Here is a 13,905-nt window from a genome sequence, read left to right as displayed (position 1 = left end):
GGCCGTCTGCCACGGAAGAGAGGCACCTCCTCACCTTTCCCTGCACAGTGGGACCCAGCCGCCATGACCACCTTCACCTTTCTGTGCCTCAGTTTCCCCACCTCCTGCTTCTCAAGCAATGCCACCTATTCCGTTTCCCCTCCAACATGAGATTTGTGTGCCTGTTCACTCAGGGAAGGCTCTAGAAAGCCAGGCAGAATATCAGAGATCCCTAACTGTTCACCCCAGCCATCCTCAAAGCCACTGCACCATGGAACCCACCCCCTCATAAAGCCCTTCAGAAAGGAACTCCCTTTGGGAAGCCCCTGCTGATGCCACAAGGCCAGAGTCCAACCCCTGTAGCTGTGCCAGCCTTGGGGGGCCCCCTACCCCACAGAGACTCTGAGATCTGCCCTGGAATGAGAAAACATGAGCAGCCAGGGGGGTCTCTTCTCTGTGGACCCTCCCTCAGGGAGGACCAAAAGCAGGCCCCTGGGGTTACAGCTGTCAATCAAAGGCCTCCTAGCCCCCTGGCAGGCAGCACACCCGCAGCACACCCGCAAGGGGAGAGGAGAAGGAGCCCGAGGGGAAGGGGTGGGGCACCAGCCCCAAGAGCTGCAGACACGCACACAGGGGCCGAGGTGTCAGCCGGGGGTCAGAGTCCCACAGAAGCCCAGCCAGGACCAGCCCACTGGTTCCCACCCTCCCACACCCACCCGAGATCCTGAACGGCTTCTTGCGACAAGGGCACGGCTGGGAGCAGGAATATGCATCTGATTTCTGCAGGATCACAACCAGCAAGGGAAAGAAGGCGAGATCAATGAAATTAAATAAAATTATTGTGCAGGATTTAATTTAACCAACCTAATAAGAGGTCTGGACCTGGGCAAACGCACAGCCATTAAACACACGCATGGCAGGCAAGGAGGGAGGCAGGTGCGCCAGGAAACATTCTGGCAGGAAAAAAGGAGCCCCTCTCGCCACCCTGTCTATCCTGCGCAAAGTCGGGGGGTATTCCCGTGGCAGCCCCACTGCCTGCTGCCAAGCCCGCCACCTCAGGAGAAGCCAGCCTGGCAACAAGGCCACCTCCTAAAAGTCAAGGTGCTCCGGAGTTTGGGGCGCCTCCCAGCAGTCACATCCCCAGACGGTGTCACGCAGGGAGGCGGCAGTAACTCTGTGAGTCAGCACGAACACGCGTGAGCACATCGGGGCGTCGGGAACACCGCCCGCTGCTGCACGGAGGCTGCCGAGAGAGAGGAGGGGGGGCGGCCGGAGGCCCACTTTGGACAGCGGCCTCCGGGAGGGAGGCTCGCTCGAATCCCTGGGCCCTGATGCTCTGGCGTGGCTGTGGAGCTCTGCTTCTCTGAGGGGGTAGGGGGAAGCAGCCCAGAGGTTGACCCTTCAGGGGTCCAAGTACCTGGTGGAAGCGAGGCTGCCCACTCAGGCGGGCCAGGTCCCCTGAGAGCTGGGCGAGGCACCAACCAATTTGGGCCTCAGGTTTGCATTAAACTTTTAATACATCAAAAAGCAAGGCTGGGCAGCCACGGGGCCTCGCTGCTAATGGAAGGGCCGGCCGCCCTTCGAGGACCTGGGTGGGCAGAAGCAGGGCTCCATGGTGGGGTCTCAGCTGCCAGGAGCCCCTCCCCACAGCCCCCAACAACCACCGGCTGCACCAACTGTGTGTTCACCTCCTTGGGTGCAGACAAGGCAACCGAGGCACTGCGAGGGCGGGGACCCGCACCCCACGCACCCAGTCACCACCCTCCCTGGCTTCCTGCTTTCAACACCCATTGACTGGGCAACTTCGGCCATCAAGAGAGCCAGGACTGACCCCAATAGATAGAGGGGAAATTGAGGCCCGGACTCTCCCCAGGCCCCCAGGACTCAGCTGTAGAGATGGGAAGGGGGTAGTCAGGCCTCTGAAACTTCTGGGTCACAGGGGTCCCCGTGACCCACCTCCAAGACCCCCGTCCAGCTCACCATGCCCCAGCCTGAGAGGCAAAGGAGAAACCTCCTGCATTCAGCCAGGCACCTGGGCAGCCTCCACCCCAGACCACAGCCTGGACCGGCTTCAAGCATAAAAGCCGGTTTTAACTGCACTAACAAATGTTTGCCTGGAAGCTTTTTTTTTCCAAACAGAGAAGGGCAGCATGCCAGAATCTGCAAATTCAAAAATGTGCTTATCAATCCTTCCCCTCACTGCCCCAAGGAGAGAGCCACGATACAGGGCTGGTCCTCAGAGACACACGAGCACACATGCAGGCTCCCAGGCTCCTTACCACCCACCATGGAGGCCTCCAGACACCCCCCAAACACCCATCTCGAGGGCCCAGGGCACCACAGGCCCCCAACAGCCAGACCCTAGCAGAATCTCCAGGCACAGGACCACAGGGTTGTGCAGGGGCTGCAAAGACACCCCATCAGATGGGACAGCGGGTCCTGTGTCCCACAGCACGTGGCCTATGCGGTGGGCTCTGACCGAGGGTCCAGTCTAAGGGTCTGTGTGGCCCAGCCCTGTGTCCAGAGAGACGATGCAGCCTGTGACTCCTTCTGACATGCCACCGCTCACTAGCATGACTGCCTGTCCCCAACTCTCCACTCTCGGTGGGGGGGCCCTCAAACAAGCACGGCAGGAACCCAAAGAGGCAGCCACAGCGGGCACTCAGAGGAGAGGGGGCTTGCTGGGCAGGAGGGCAAGGGACTCCACAGGCCCGGCCATGCCCCCTGCAGACCCCACCCACTGCCCCGCCACGGGCCCTGCAGACCCACCAAGTCCAGGCACCAGCCACCAACCGGTTCTAGAAGGCTTCGGAAGAATTAAGCAGTGTTTTGAGCAAAGCCGACAATCTCTCTCACCCATATTTGTAATTTAAATAACGTAAGCTTGAAGAGTGTCTCCCTTGGGCATAGTTTAATAACTTAAAAAGCCAGTTCACTAGGCTCCGCGTGGTGCAGCCGGTGCCGGGCTCCCCTCCCGGCTGAGGCAGGGTCTCTGCGCCCCGGGCTGGGGCACTGAGGGGGCTGGGGCAGGGAGCAGGGGCTGCCCCGGCGGGGTCCCGTCCTGGCCCACACGGCCCCTTGAAAGACGGCCGGCAGCCTTGCTCTCCCCTCTCCCCGACCCTCAGGGCTCCCAGAGCAGCTGGGGTGGGGAGGGGGGGCCTGAGGCCTGGAAGTGGCCAGGTCCTGGGGCCGGCAGGCGGAGGGGTCACCAAGGCCCTGCACGGTCACCCAACTCATTAAAGACAGCCGACTTTGCACACACTCCCATCTTTAATATTCATAGCTCTCCTCATCTGCATATCGTACCATAAATAGTCGAGGTAAGACACAGAGCTCCCTGCATTTCTAATTATGCTTAAAAATCTAATGTAAATCAGACTGATACAGAAACACTAAATCAGCCGCTGGGGTGGGGGGCAATTACCCTGAGAGGGGGCCACAGCACAGCGGGCCCCACCTCCCTGCTCCCGGCCCGGTGGCTACTGAGGTGGCTCAGGGACACTCCCTAGCCAAGCTCGCCCACATCAGCCCTGCAGAAGAGGCAATCGTGGGGCAGGGAGATGCCCATAGCACCTCAGGGACACCTCCACCCCTCGTCCCAGGGACAGCCAGCCTGCCCCACCTTCTTCCTAAGACTGCACCTCCTCCCCTGCAACCCGGGGAAACCCAGCCACCGCCCCCCACCCCCACCCCCCCTGCCACTCACGGGTGCCTGGCTCTGGGGCCACAGGTGGAAGCAGCAGGCACCTGTGCCCAGTGACGGGCTCCCAGGCTCCACACTGCCCTGGCTGCGTGTGGTCAGGCCCAGGGGGGTAAGGGGGGCTCCATCCTCCCATCTCCCCATTTAACCCTCTGGACACTGCCCATCCGGCTGGCTTCTGACTCAAAGGCAGGGATCATCACAATGGATGTGCCCCCACCCCCTGGGGCAATGGCCCATTCTGGGGAAAGAAATTCAGCAGGAATCCCGGGCAGAGCCCCAGCCACTGAAGAGCGTGGGGGCTGCCGGGCAGGAGGCGCCTGGGTGGGCCTCAGCCCTGCCCTCTGGGCCCAGTGCTCCTGTCTGCAGGGAGACACAGCGTAGACACCCACAGAATGGAAGGTCCTAGGTCAGGGAGAGAGGTGCAGAGGCCACGCCGGCCACTCAGAGCCCAGTACAGCACCAAACGCCATGGGTGGGCACCAGAGGGGCTTTGGGAGCCCCGCAGCTGGTACTGACACACAGATCTCAGGGTTGCTGTGGGCTGAGTTGCAGCTGGGACACCAGGGGCACCTGGGGGCAAAGCTGCCACCCAGAAAACCCAGGGGGTATGCAAGCCAACAGCAGGTGACTCAGCCTGGCCTCCGTCAACCCCACAGTGTGAACCCGCCTCCTTCCCCTCAAACAGACCCCAAACACCCCAGGACCCCCGCCTTCCCGGGCGGCAGAGCACCAACGATCCGCACACGCCCTGGGCCCGACCCCCGACTGCAGCCGAGACTCGGCCCAGCTGCCCGTCATCTGGGACTCAGAGCACCCTAGGCCTGGCACATCTGCTCCTCCTGCGGGGCGGCGGGGCACCACAGGGACCCGCGGGAGGGGGAGGCCCAAGTGACACCAGGGTTATCCCGCTCTGCTTTGGAGAAACGCAGAGGCCTGCTGCCCGCATCTGCCTGGCATCACGCCCAGACCTATTTTTAAACCCATTTACTAGAAATCCCACAAATTAAAGGAAATACGGATAATGCAGTAAGAATCCTGGGGGCCAAATAAAAGCTACACATAATCATCCTCATGCTCCAGTGTGAGAATCTTAACCACAAACCCAGAGCTCCCCGAAGCCCGTGTGCAACACGGAGGCACCTTGTGCAGAGGAGAGACGGGTGGGGGAGAGGGGAAGTCCTGGCTCGGCTCTGCGACGGGAGGCATGGGCCGCGGCTTACAGCCGGGGCCATAAAAGGTAATTACTGATATGAAAAATAAAGACCGCAATACAAACACCCAAGTTTATGGCCTGGAATGCGCGCAAGCGGCACGTTCTTTCTGGAAGGCAGGTCCGGGCTGCGGGCAGGGTCCCTCTTCTCTCCCCAGAGCGGCGGCTCTGTGGGGCAGGGTGGGGGGCACCAGGCTGGCACCAGGATGCTGTCCACCACCCCCTGCCAGCGCCTGGCCACGGTTGGTGGTAGCTCCAGCTGCTTCGCATCCCACCCCTGCTGTCTCACGTAGCTCTGGGGGTGGGGGAGGTTCTGCGGAGACCCAGGCACCCAGGCTTTCCAGAAACGGAGGCACAGAGAGAGGACCAGCCGGCTGGGTCAGCCTGGGAGCGGAGGGGGCTCAGTGCTCATACCAGGAAGGACCAGGACACGCTGGTGAGCCGAGGTGTGGGGTGAAGGGCCTCACCTGAGGTCCCAGAGGACCAGGCCTGATCTGCTGGCCTCCAAGGCTGAGAGCCCATCCTGCAGGCTCACAGGTTCCAGACAGAGGACAAAACGGCCAGAATGCTCCTGGGTGAAAGGCATCCGAGATGCAGCCGGGTGGGCAGCACGTCCCGTGAAGACCCTCAGGAGCTCTGGGGCATGTCCTCGCCAGTCCGCGGGGCACCAGCCCTCCCCACCCATTCCCACCTGCCAGGTCCCAGGGGATCAGGCCAGCCCCTTCATCAGAAGCTCCCCCTCTGCATCCTGGAAGCCCAGCCAGCCCCAGCCAGCCCCAGACACACGAGGGCCCCTGAGAGACTGGGAGGGGTCGGGGGGTCTGCACAGGTGGAAGGGGAGCTGCGAGGGGAAGGGAAAGAGGCGTGTGTGTGATCCGCAGATCCTCTGAGGTCACGCTGTTCATCCTGGACGGTCACAGGGTGGGGACAAGGCCCACCAGTACCACGACATTCTGGGATGGAACAGACGCTCCCCTTGGGGGCTGGGGGAGAGGAAGACATGCCGGGAGGGTCGGCTCCTCCCCAGGCCTGGTCCTCCATCTCCCTGGAATCCCATGGAGGTCACAGAAGCCGCAGCTGTGAGCTCCTATCCTGCCAGGTGCCAGGTGGCCTCTGAGTGCCTGGACGGCGTGGCCTGGGGTGGGCCGAGGGCTCCGGACACCCCAGGCATGCTGGAGTGGGTCGCACGCTGCTGCCGGCCACTCAGACCCACAGCTCCCATGTACCCGCATCTGCTCTGCCCAGATGCTTCCCCTCGCCCTCCAGGGCCACCCCTGCCTCACTTGGGGCCCTGGCCATTGAGGGCCAACTGAGAATGCGACGCAGACTGTGGGAAAGGCTGGAGGCCAAGCGAAGGGCGGAGCTCGCTGCAAGGGCAGCAGAGGAGAAGGGAGCTGAGGGAGGCGGGGCAGGGACCAGAGGATGACGGCACCTGCCGAGGGCGCCGCACAGGGGCCACGCAGCACCTGGACCCAGCAGGTCTACCCCAGCCCCAACCCCACAACCCCAGGTCAGACAAAGGCTGGCCAGAGAGGCCCTACGAGGCCCGAACAAGCAGGCGGCTGAGTCGGGGAGACAGACAGGCATCATTCCAGACAGACAGCAGACTGTACAGAGAACTATCAAACACTTGGAAATAAAGCACACGTCAACCGCTCGTCCCTGGCTCGTCACAGGGATGCTCTGAGGACGACGGCCGTCTGGGAGGACTGCCCTCTGACTCACTCCACCCAGGCTCCGTCAAGTTAAGCACAAACTCGTTCATCTCTGTCAGGAAAAGATGCAAAGATTTCTCTCTGCAGAACAGACAGCTGCAAAGATCACAGGTTTCCGCCCTGCAGGACAGCAGCCAGCGTCAGGCCTTGTCCGGCCAGGCCAGAGATGGCCTGCTCCTCCTGCAGTCCCCGGTGACCACGGCCCCCCAAGTGCCCGCCCAGCCAGCTGTCCATCCTCCCAGCTCCTCACCACGGGCTCGACACCCGACACGACACGCACTCACCTCCTGCTGATACAGCGGCTTGTTGATAACTTCTGTACCACACTCTGACGGGCACCCACGCGGACCCACCTGCAGAAGCACCTCAAGCTGGCGGCGCGAGCACGTCCCGCACCGAGTCACTCGTCTCCCCGGTGAAGCCAGGGGGTGGCCGGCCTGGGTCTACGCTGACTATCTTTTTCTGTTTTTATTGTTTATTTTTCCCCCGAGACTGTTTTTGTTTCTGGTTGTTGGCCAAATCCGTCAGTGCATCTGTATCCTGTCTAACTTGTGGTTTGGGCCACGTCCCTCTTCCATGGCTCAGGGATGAGCAGGGACCAGGACCCCTGGGCTGGTCTCAGCCATGCTGCCCGGGGTACCCTGAGACCCGTGAGCCCACGAGCCAGGGTGGCAATGGCTGGAGGCTGGCTCTCCGGTCTGGTCACCTGGCGACTCCGCAGGGGGGACGAGGGGATCTCGTCTGTCCCCATCGGTCATCTGTTTGTCAATAATGGAAATAGCTCCTGTCCTCTGCAAAGGGCAGCTCTGAGACACAGAGAGGTGAGCTGTTTTCCGTGTTTACTTCTGACCTGTGGCTGAAGCTGCAGGTACTGTGTGCCCTTCCTCACACCGGGGTGGGGGAGGATTTTTTCCTATCTCTGCAGAGCATTCACGACAGACAGAATCTCTTAAAGAGCTGTGTCCTCATGGGCTAACGGATAAGAAGCAATTTCATAACTCTAACATTTTCAGAACCCCGAGAACACAAAGAAGCTGAACTCATATTTGAAATGAGCTAGCAATTAAGAGAGAGGGGGCCCTTTTCAGAGAAACTACTAGCTCAGAAAGCATTTCCATATGACACCCCAAATTCCTACAGTCGAGGGGAATCCTGGGCAAATCAGACTGCTTTGATAACCTGGGTTGAAAAACCAATGCGGTGTCTCTTGCCCGACTTATAAATCTAGCGCATATTTTATTTTTGAGATCTGGATGTGTTTTCTCACAAGGAAGTAGTTAATCTGAATTTCCTAAACTCCACATACGGTTTCATCAATCAGAGAAGCTAGCATTACTTTTACATGATGCTCGAGATTATGAAAAAATATAAAATTATATAGTCAACTATATTGAAGAATTCTGACAAACTGATGTCAAAATTAATTGTGTCAGACTTCTGCTTCTGGGAATATGGAATACTGGAGTGTTGCTTTAAAATTTCTGTCAGCTAATTCTAACATCTGTTATCTGAAAACGCCTAACGCACAAACAACACATAAAAACACTCAGCACATAAGAAACACTCAACAAACGAGGAATGAGGGAGACTTCCGCAACCTGATAAAGGACCCATGTGAAAAACCCACAGCTAACATCATACTCCACGGCCAAAGACTGGATGCTTTCCCCCTAAGAAGAGGAACAACGCAGAAGGTCAACACTGGACCAGAGGTTCTCATGAGGGCAATTAGGCAAGAACATGAAATAAAAGACATATAGTTGGAAAGGAAAAGTGAAACTATCTCTGTTTGTAGATGACATGATCTTGCATAAAGAAAATCCTAAGGAATAGACCAAAAAACTATAAGAACTAATAAACAAGTTCAGCGAGGTCGCAGGACATGAGATCAATGTGCAAAAATCAAACGTATTTCTACACGTTTACAATGAACAACCTGAAAATGAAGTTTAGTACACAATTCCATTTATAATGACATCAAAAAGTATAAAATACTCAGGAATAAATTTAACAGAAGTATTGTAAAACTTATACTTTAAAAACTGTAAAACTTTGTTGAAACAAACTAAAGCTCTAAATAAATGGAAAGACATCCATGTTCATGGATTAGAAGACCTATTATCGTTAAGATGGGAATACTCCCCAAACTGGTCTACAGATTCCATGCAATCCTAACCAAAATCCCAGCTGACATTTTTGTGGAAATTGACAAGTGAATCCCAAAATTCACATGGAAATGCAAGGGACCCAGAATACCCAAAATTGAAAAGAACGAAGGTGGAGGACTCATTTGTCCTGATTTGAAAACTTACTACAAAGCTACGGTGATCAGGACAGTGTGGTACTGGTCTAAGGACAGACAGAGAGACCAATGGAACAGAAGTGAGAGCCTAGAAACAAACCCATGTGTCCACGGTCAACTGGTTTTTCAACAAGGGCGCCACGACCATTCAATGAGAAAAGAACAACAGTCTTTTCAAAGTACAGTGCTGGGACAACAGGACATCCACACACAAAACAACGAAGTTGGACTCTGACCCCACACCACATACAAAATTTAAAATGAATCAAAGACCTAAATATAAGAGTTAAAACTATAAAACTCCTAGAAGAAAATACAGGGCTAAATCTTTGTGGCCTTGGATTAGGCAATGGATTCTCAGCTGTGACACCAAAAGGGCAAGCAACAAAAGAAAAAAATTAGACTTCACCAGAATTAAAAACTTTCGTGCTTCAAAGGACACTATCGAGAAAGTGGAAAGAGGAAGAGAATGGGAAGGAATACCTGCAAATCATATTTCTGATCAGACCTGTATCTACAATATATAAAGAATCCTGACAACTCAACAATAAAAAAGACAAATAACCCAATTTTAAAATGGGCAAAGCATCTAAAGAGATGTTTCTCCAGAGAAGATACACAAACATCCAATATACACAGGAAAAGATGCTGACATCATTAGCCATTAGGGAAATGCGGATCAAAACTACAAGGAAACAGCACCTCATACTCACTAGGATGGCTATAATAAAAAAGACGGATTAAAAATGTTGGTGAAGATGTGGTAGGAATGTAAAATGGTGCAGCCATTTTTGGAAAACAGTCTGGAAGTTCCCCAAACGTTAAACACAGAGTTACCACACGAACCAGCAACTCCACTCCCAGGCATACACCCGAGAGAAATGAACACAGACGTCCATGCAGGAACTTGTGCATGAATGTTCACAGCAGCATTATTCCTAACAGCCAAAAGCAGAAACAACCCAAGTGTCCATGAATGGGTAAACAAATCTGGCCTATCCATACAAGGGAATATTATCCAGCCATAAAAAGGAATGAAGGACTGATTCATGCTACAATACGGATGAACCTCAAAAAGAGTATGCTAAGTGAAAAAAGCCAGACACAAAAGGCCACAGTTGTATGACTCCATTTCTATGAAATGGCCAGAACAGGCAATTTATGGAGACATAAAATGGAACAGTGCTTGCCTACAGCTGAAAGTGTTGGGGATCAGGGAGGGGTGGAGGGAATGGGGGTGACTGCTAAAAGGTAGAGGGCTTTAAAAGATGTTTACTTCTCTTTCATGGGCAAAGGAGCTCTGTTTTGTTTTTTCCAGTTTTGTTTTTTGTTTTTGGTGAGGAAGATTGGCCCTAAGCTAACACCTGTGCCAATCTTCCTCTATTTTATGTGGGATGCTGCCACAGCGTGGCTTGGTGAACATTGTGTAGGTCCACGCCCAGGATCCAAACCCACCAACCCCAGGCCACCAAAGTGGAGTGCACAAACCTAACCATTATGCCACTGGGCCGGCCCCTGGGATACAGGGTTTCTTTCTGAAGTGATGAAGACGTTCTAAAATTGACTGTGGTGATGGCTACACAACTCTGAACAGACTCAAAATCACTGAATTGTACACCATACGAGTGAACTGCATGGTGAGTGAATTATATCTCAATAAAGTGGTTACTTCAAAAAGAAAAAAAACTATAAATACATCAAAATGAAATCTTAAAATGTTCAAGTCACCCACAGGATGTGGGGTTTGATTTATTTTATCAAAAGAATAAAATGGCAGGGGCTGGCCCCGTGGCCGAGTGGTTGAGTTCGCGCGCTCCGCTGCAGGCGGCCCAGTGTTTCGTCGGTTCGAATCCTGGGCGCGGACATGGCACTGCTCGTCAGACCACGCTGAGGCAGCGTCCCACATGCCACAACTAAAAGGACCCACAACGAAGAATATACAACTATGTCCCGGGGGGCTTTGGGGAGAAAAAGGAAAAAATAAAATCTTTTAAAAAAAAAAAGAATAAAATGGCAGGCTTAAGCGCTAACATAGCAATAATCCCATCGAATGCAGAGGCCTAAATAGATCAATTAAAAGACAGAGATTGGCAAAGTAGATTTGAAAAGAGTTACCCAGGGCCAGCCCTGGTGGCCTATGGCTAAGTTTGGTGCGCTGTGCTCCGCTCTGGCAGCCTGGGTTCAGTTCCCAGGCGCAGACCTACACAGCCCTTCTGTCAGTGGCCACGCTGTGACGGCGGCTCACATACAAAAAGAGGAAGACGGGCAGCAGATGTTCACTCAGGTGAATCCTCCTCAGCAAAAAATAAAAACAAAAAAATTTACCCAATTATATGCTATCTATAAGAAACTCACTTCAAAATAATGATATAGGCAAGTTGAAAGAAAAGGATAAAAAAAGATAAATCCTGCAAACATAATCAAAAGAAAGCAGGGATTGCTATATTAATATCAAATAAAGCAGGTTTCAGAGCAAAGAAAATTCTCAGAGACAGAGAGGAACATTTCCCAACCAGGAAAGAATCAATCACCCAGAGGACACAGCAATCTTGTGAATGTACCAGACAACAGAACAGCAAAATACATGAAGCACAAACTGAGAGAATGAAAGAGAGAAAGACAAATCCACAATCATAGGCGGAGACTTCAACAACCCTCTCTCAGCAAGTGACAGAACTAGACAGTAAGTCAGCAAAGACACAGAGAACTAAACAAGATCAACTAACAGGATCTAATTGCCATTTATAGAAACATCCACCCAACAGAGCAGAATACTCGCTCCTCTCCAGCGCCCACAGAACTTACACAAGAGAGGCAATGTCCTGGGGCACGAAACAAACCTTAGGAAATTTAAAAGAACTGAAATCATACAGAGTGTGTTCTCCAACCACAATGGGATCAAACTAGAAATCAATAACAGAAAAGTAAACCTGGAAATAAATTGGAAACAAATAACATATCTCTAAGTCATCCGTGTGTCAGAGAGGAAGTCTCAAGGAAATTGAATTGAAGGAAAAGGAAAAGACAACATACAAAACTTGTGAGACCCACTTAAGAGCTGAGAGAAAACTTTATAGCACTAAGTGCACGTACCAGAAGAAAAAGAACAGTGGCAAATCTAAGCTCTCGTCTCAAGCACCTAGAGAGCCAGCCCTGGTGGCCTCGTGGTTAGTTCCGCACGCTCCACTTAGGCGGCCCAGGTTCGGTTCCCAGGCGCAGACCGACACCACTCCTGTCAGTGGCCATGCTGTGGTGGTGGCTCACATACAAAAAGAGGAAGATTGACAGCAGATGTTAGCTCAAGGCAAATCTTCCTCAGCAAAAAACAAACAAAAAACCCAGAGAAAGAACAAAATAAACTCAAAGCAAGCAGAAGAAGGGAAATAATGATAAGAGCAGAAATCAATGAAATTGGAAACAGAAGAACAATAGAGGAAAAATATCAATAAAACAAAGACCTGGTTCTTTGAAAAGATCAATAAAATAGACAAACCTCTAGTAAGACTGACAAAGGAACAAAGAAAGAGAACACAAATTAATTACCAATATCAGGAATGAAACAGGGGCTACCACTACAGACCCCGCAGATGTTGAAAGAAAAGTAAGGTAACAGTACAGACAAGTTCACACACACAAACCCGACAGCCTCAATTAAATCAACCAATTCCTAGGGGGAAAAACTACCACGACTCACCCAATATGAAACACAGCATTCAAACGGCCTCATAACTATTAAGGAAATGGAATTTGTAATTTAAAACTTCTCAAAAGAGAAATCTGTCAGCCCAGATGGTTTCCCTGGAGAATTCTACCAAACATTTAAAGAATTAACCCCACTTACACACAATTTTTCCAGAAAACAGAAGAGGAAGGAATACTTTCCAATTCATTTTATGAAGCTGGTGTTCCTACTCCCTCATGATATAAATGTAAAAAATCCTGAACAGAATATTAACGAACAGAACCCAGCAATATATAAAAAGAATTACACAGGACGACCAAGTGGATTTACTCCAGGGATGAGAGGCTGGTTCATATTTATAATCAATCCATGTAACCCAACACATCCTCAGACAATAAAGGAAAATCACACGAACATACCATTCAATTTTTTTTTTTTGAGGAAGACTGGCCCTGAGCTAACATCCATGCCCATCTTCCTCTACTTTATATGTGGGACGCCTATCATGTATGGCATGCCAAGCGGTGCCATGTCCGCACCCGGGATCCAAACTGGCGAACCCCAGGCCTCCGAAGCAGAACGTGCAAACTTAACCACTGCGCCACCGGGCCGGCCCCTTATACCATTCAAAGTAGAAGCAGTAACAATATTCAACACTCATTCACGATAAAAACTCTCAACTTCCTCAAGTTGATATAGAGCATCTACAAAAATCTTGGAGCTTTCTCCTTGAGACGGGGAGCACGGCAAGGATGTCCACTCACCACTCTTACTCAACTCAGGCCAATAAGGCAAGAAAACGCAGAGACTGGAAGGGAAGAGACACAGCTGCCCCTGTTGGCAGATGACAGGACTGTCTACGGAGAAACTCCCAGGGAATCTACAAAAAACCTCCTACAGCAAATAAGTGAATTCTCAAGGTCATAGGATACAAGATAAAAAAATTGTACTTCTATATACTAGCAATTACCAAAATTAAAAATACAATACCGGGGGCCGGCCTGGTGGCGCAGTAGTTAAGTTCGTGCGCTCTGCTTCGGTGGCCCAGGGTTTTGCAGGTTTGGATCCCGGGTGTGCATCTACCACTGCTCGTCAGGCCACACTGCGGCAGCGTCCCACATAAAACAGAGGAGGACTGGCACAGGTGTTAGCTCAGCAACAGTCTTCATCACCAAAACAAAACCAAACCATCTACGATCGCTCAAAAATATATCTATGTGTAAATCGAACAAAACATGTACAGGATGTGTTTGCTCAAAACTACAAATTGCTGATGAAAGAAATCCAGATTTAAATAAACGCAGACATACCGTG

At 52.3% G+C, this 13,905-nt stretch overlaps 1 protein-coding gene across 2 annotated transcripts in view; it reads right to left on the bottom strand.

Annotated features, from left to right (window-relative positions):
• NACC2 (NACC family member 2) overlaps nucleotides 1–13,905 on the bottom strand; it is a 76,558-nt gene that overhangs the window by 38,827 nt on the left and 23,826 nt on the right. The window lies entirely within an intron of this gene.

This window comes from Equus quagga, chromosome 1 (assembly GCF_021613505.1).
Source record: "Equus quagga isolate Etosha38 chromosome 1, UCLA_HA_Equagga_1.0, whole genome shotgun sequence".
In the NCBI taxonomy this organism is placed as follows: Eukaryota; Metazoa; Chordata; class Mammalia; order Perissodactyla; family Equidae; genus Equus; species Equus quagga.
This window is presented reverse-complemented; position numbering and strand designations above follow the sequence as displayed.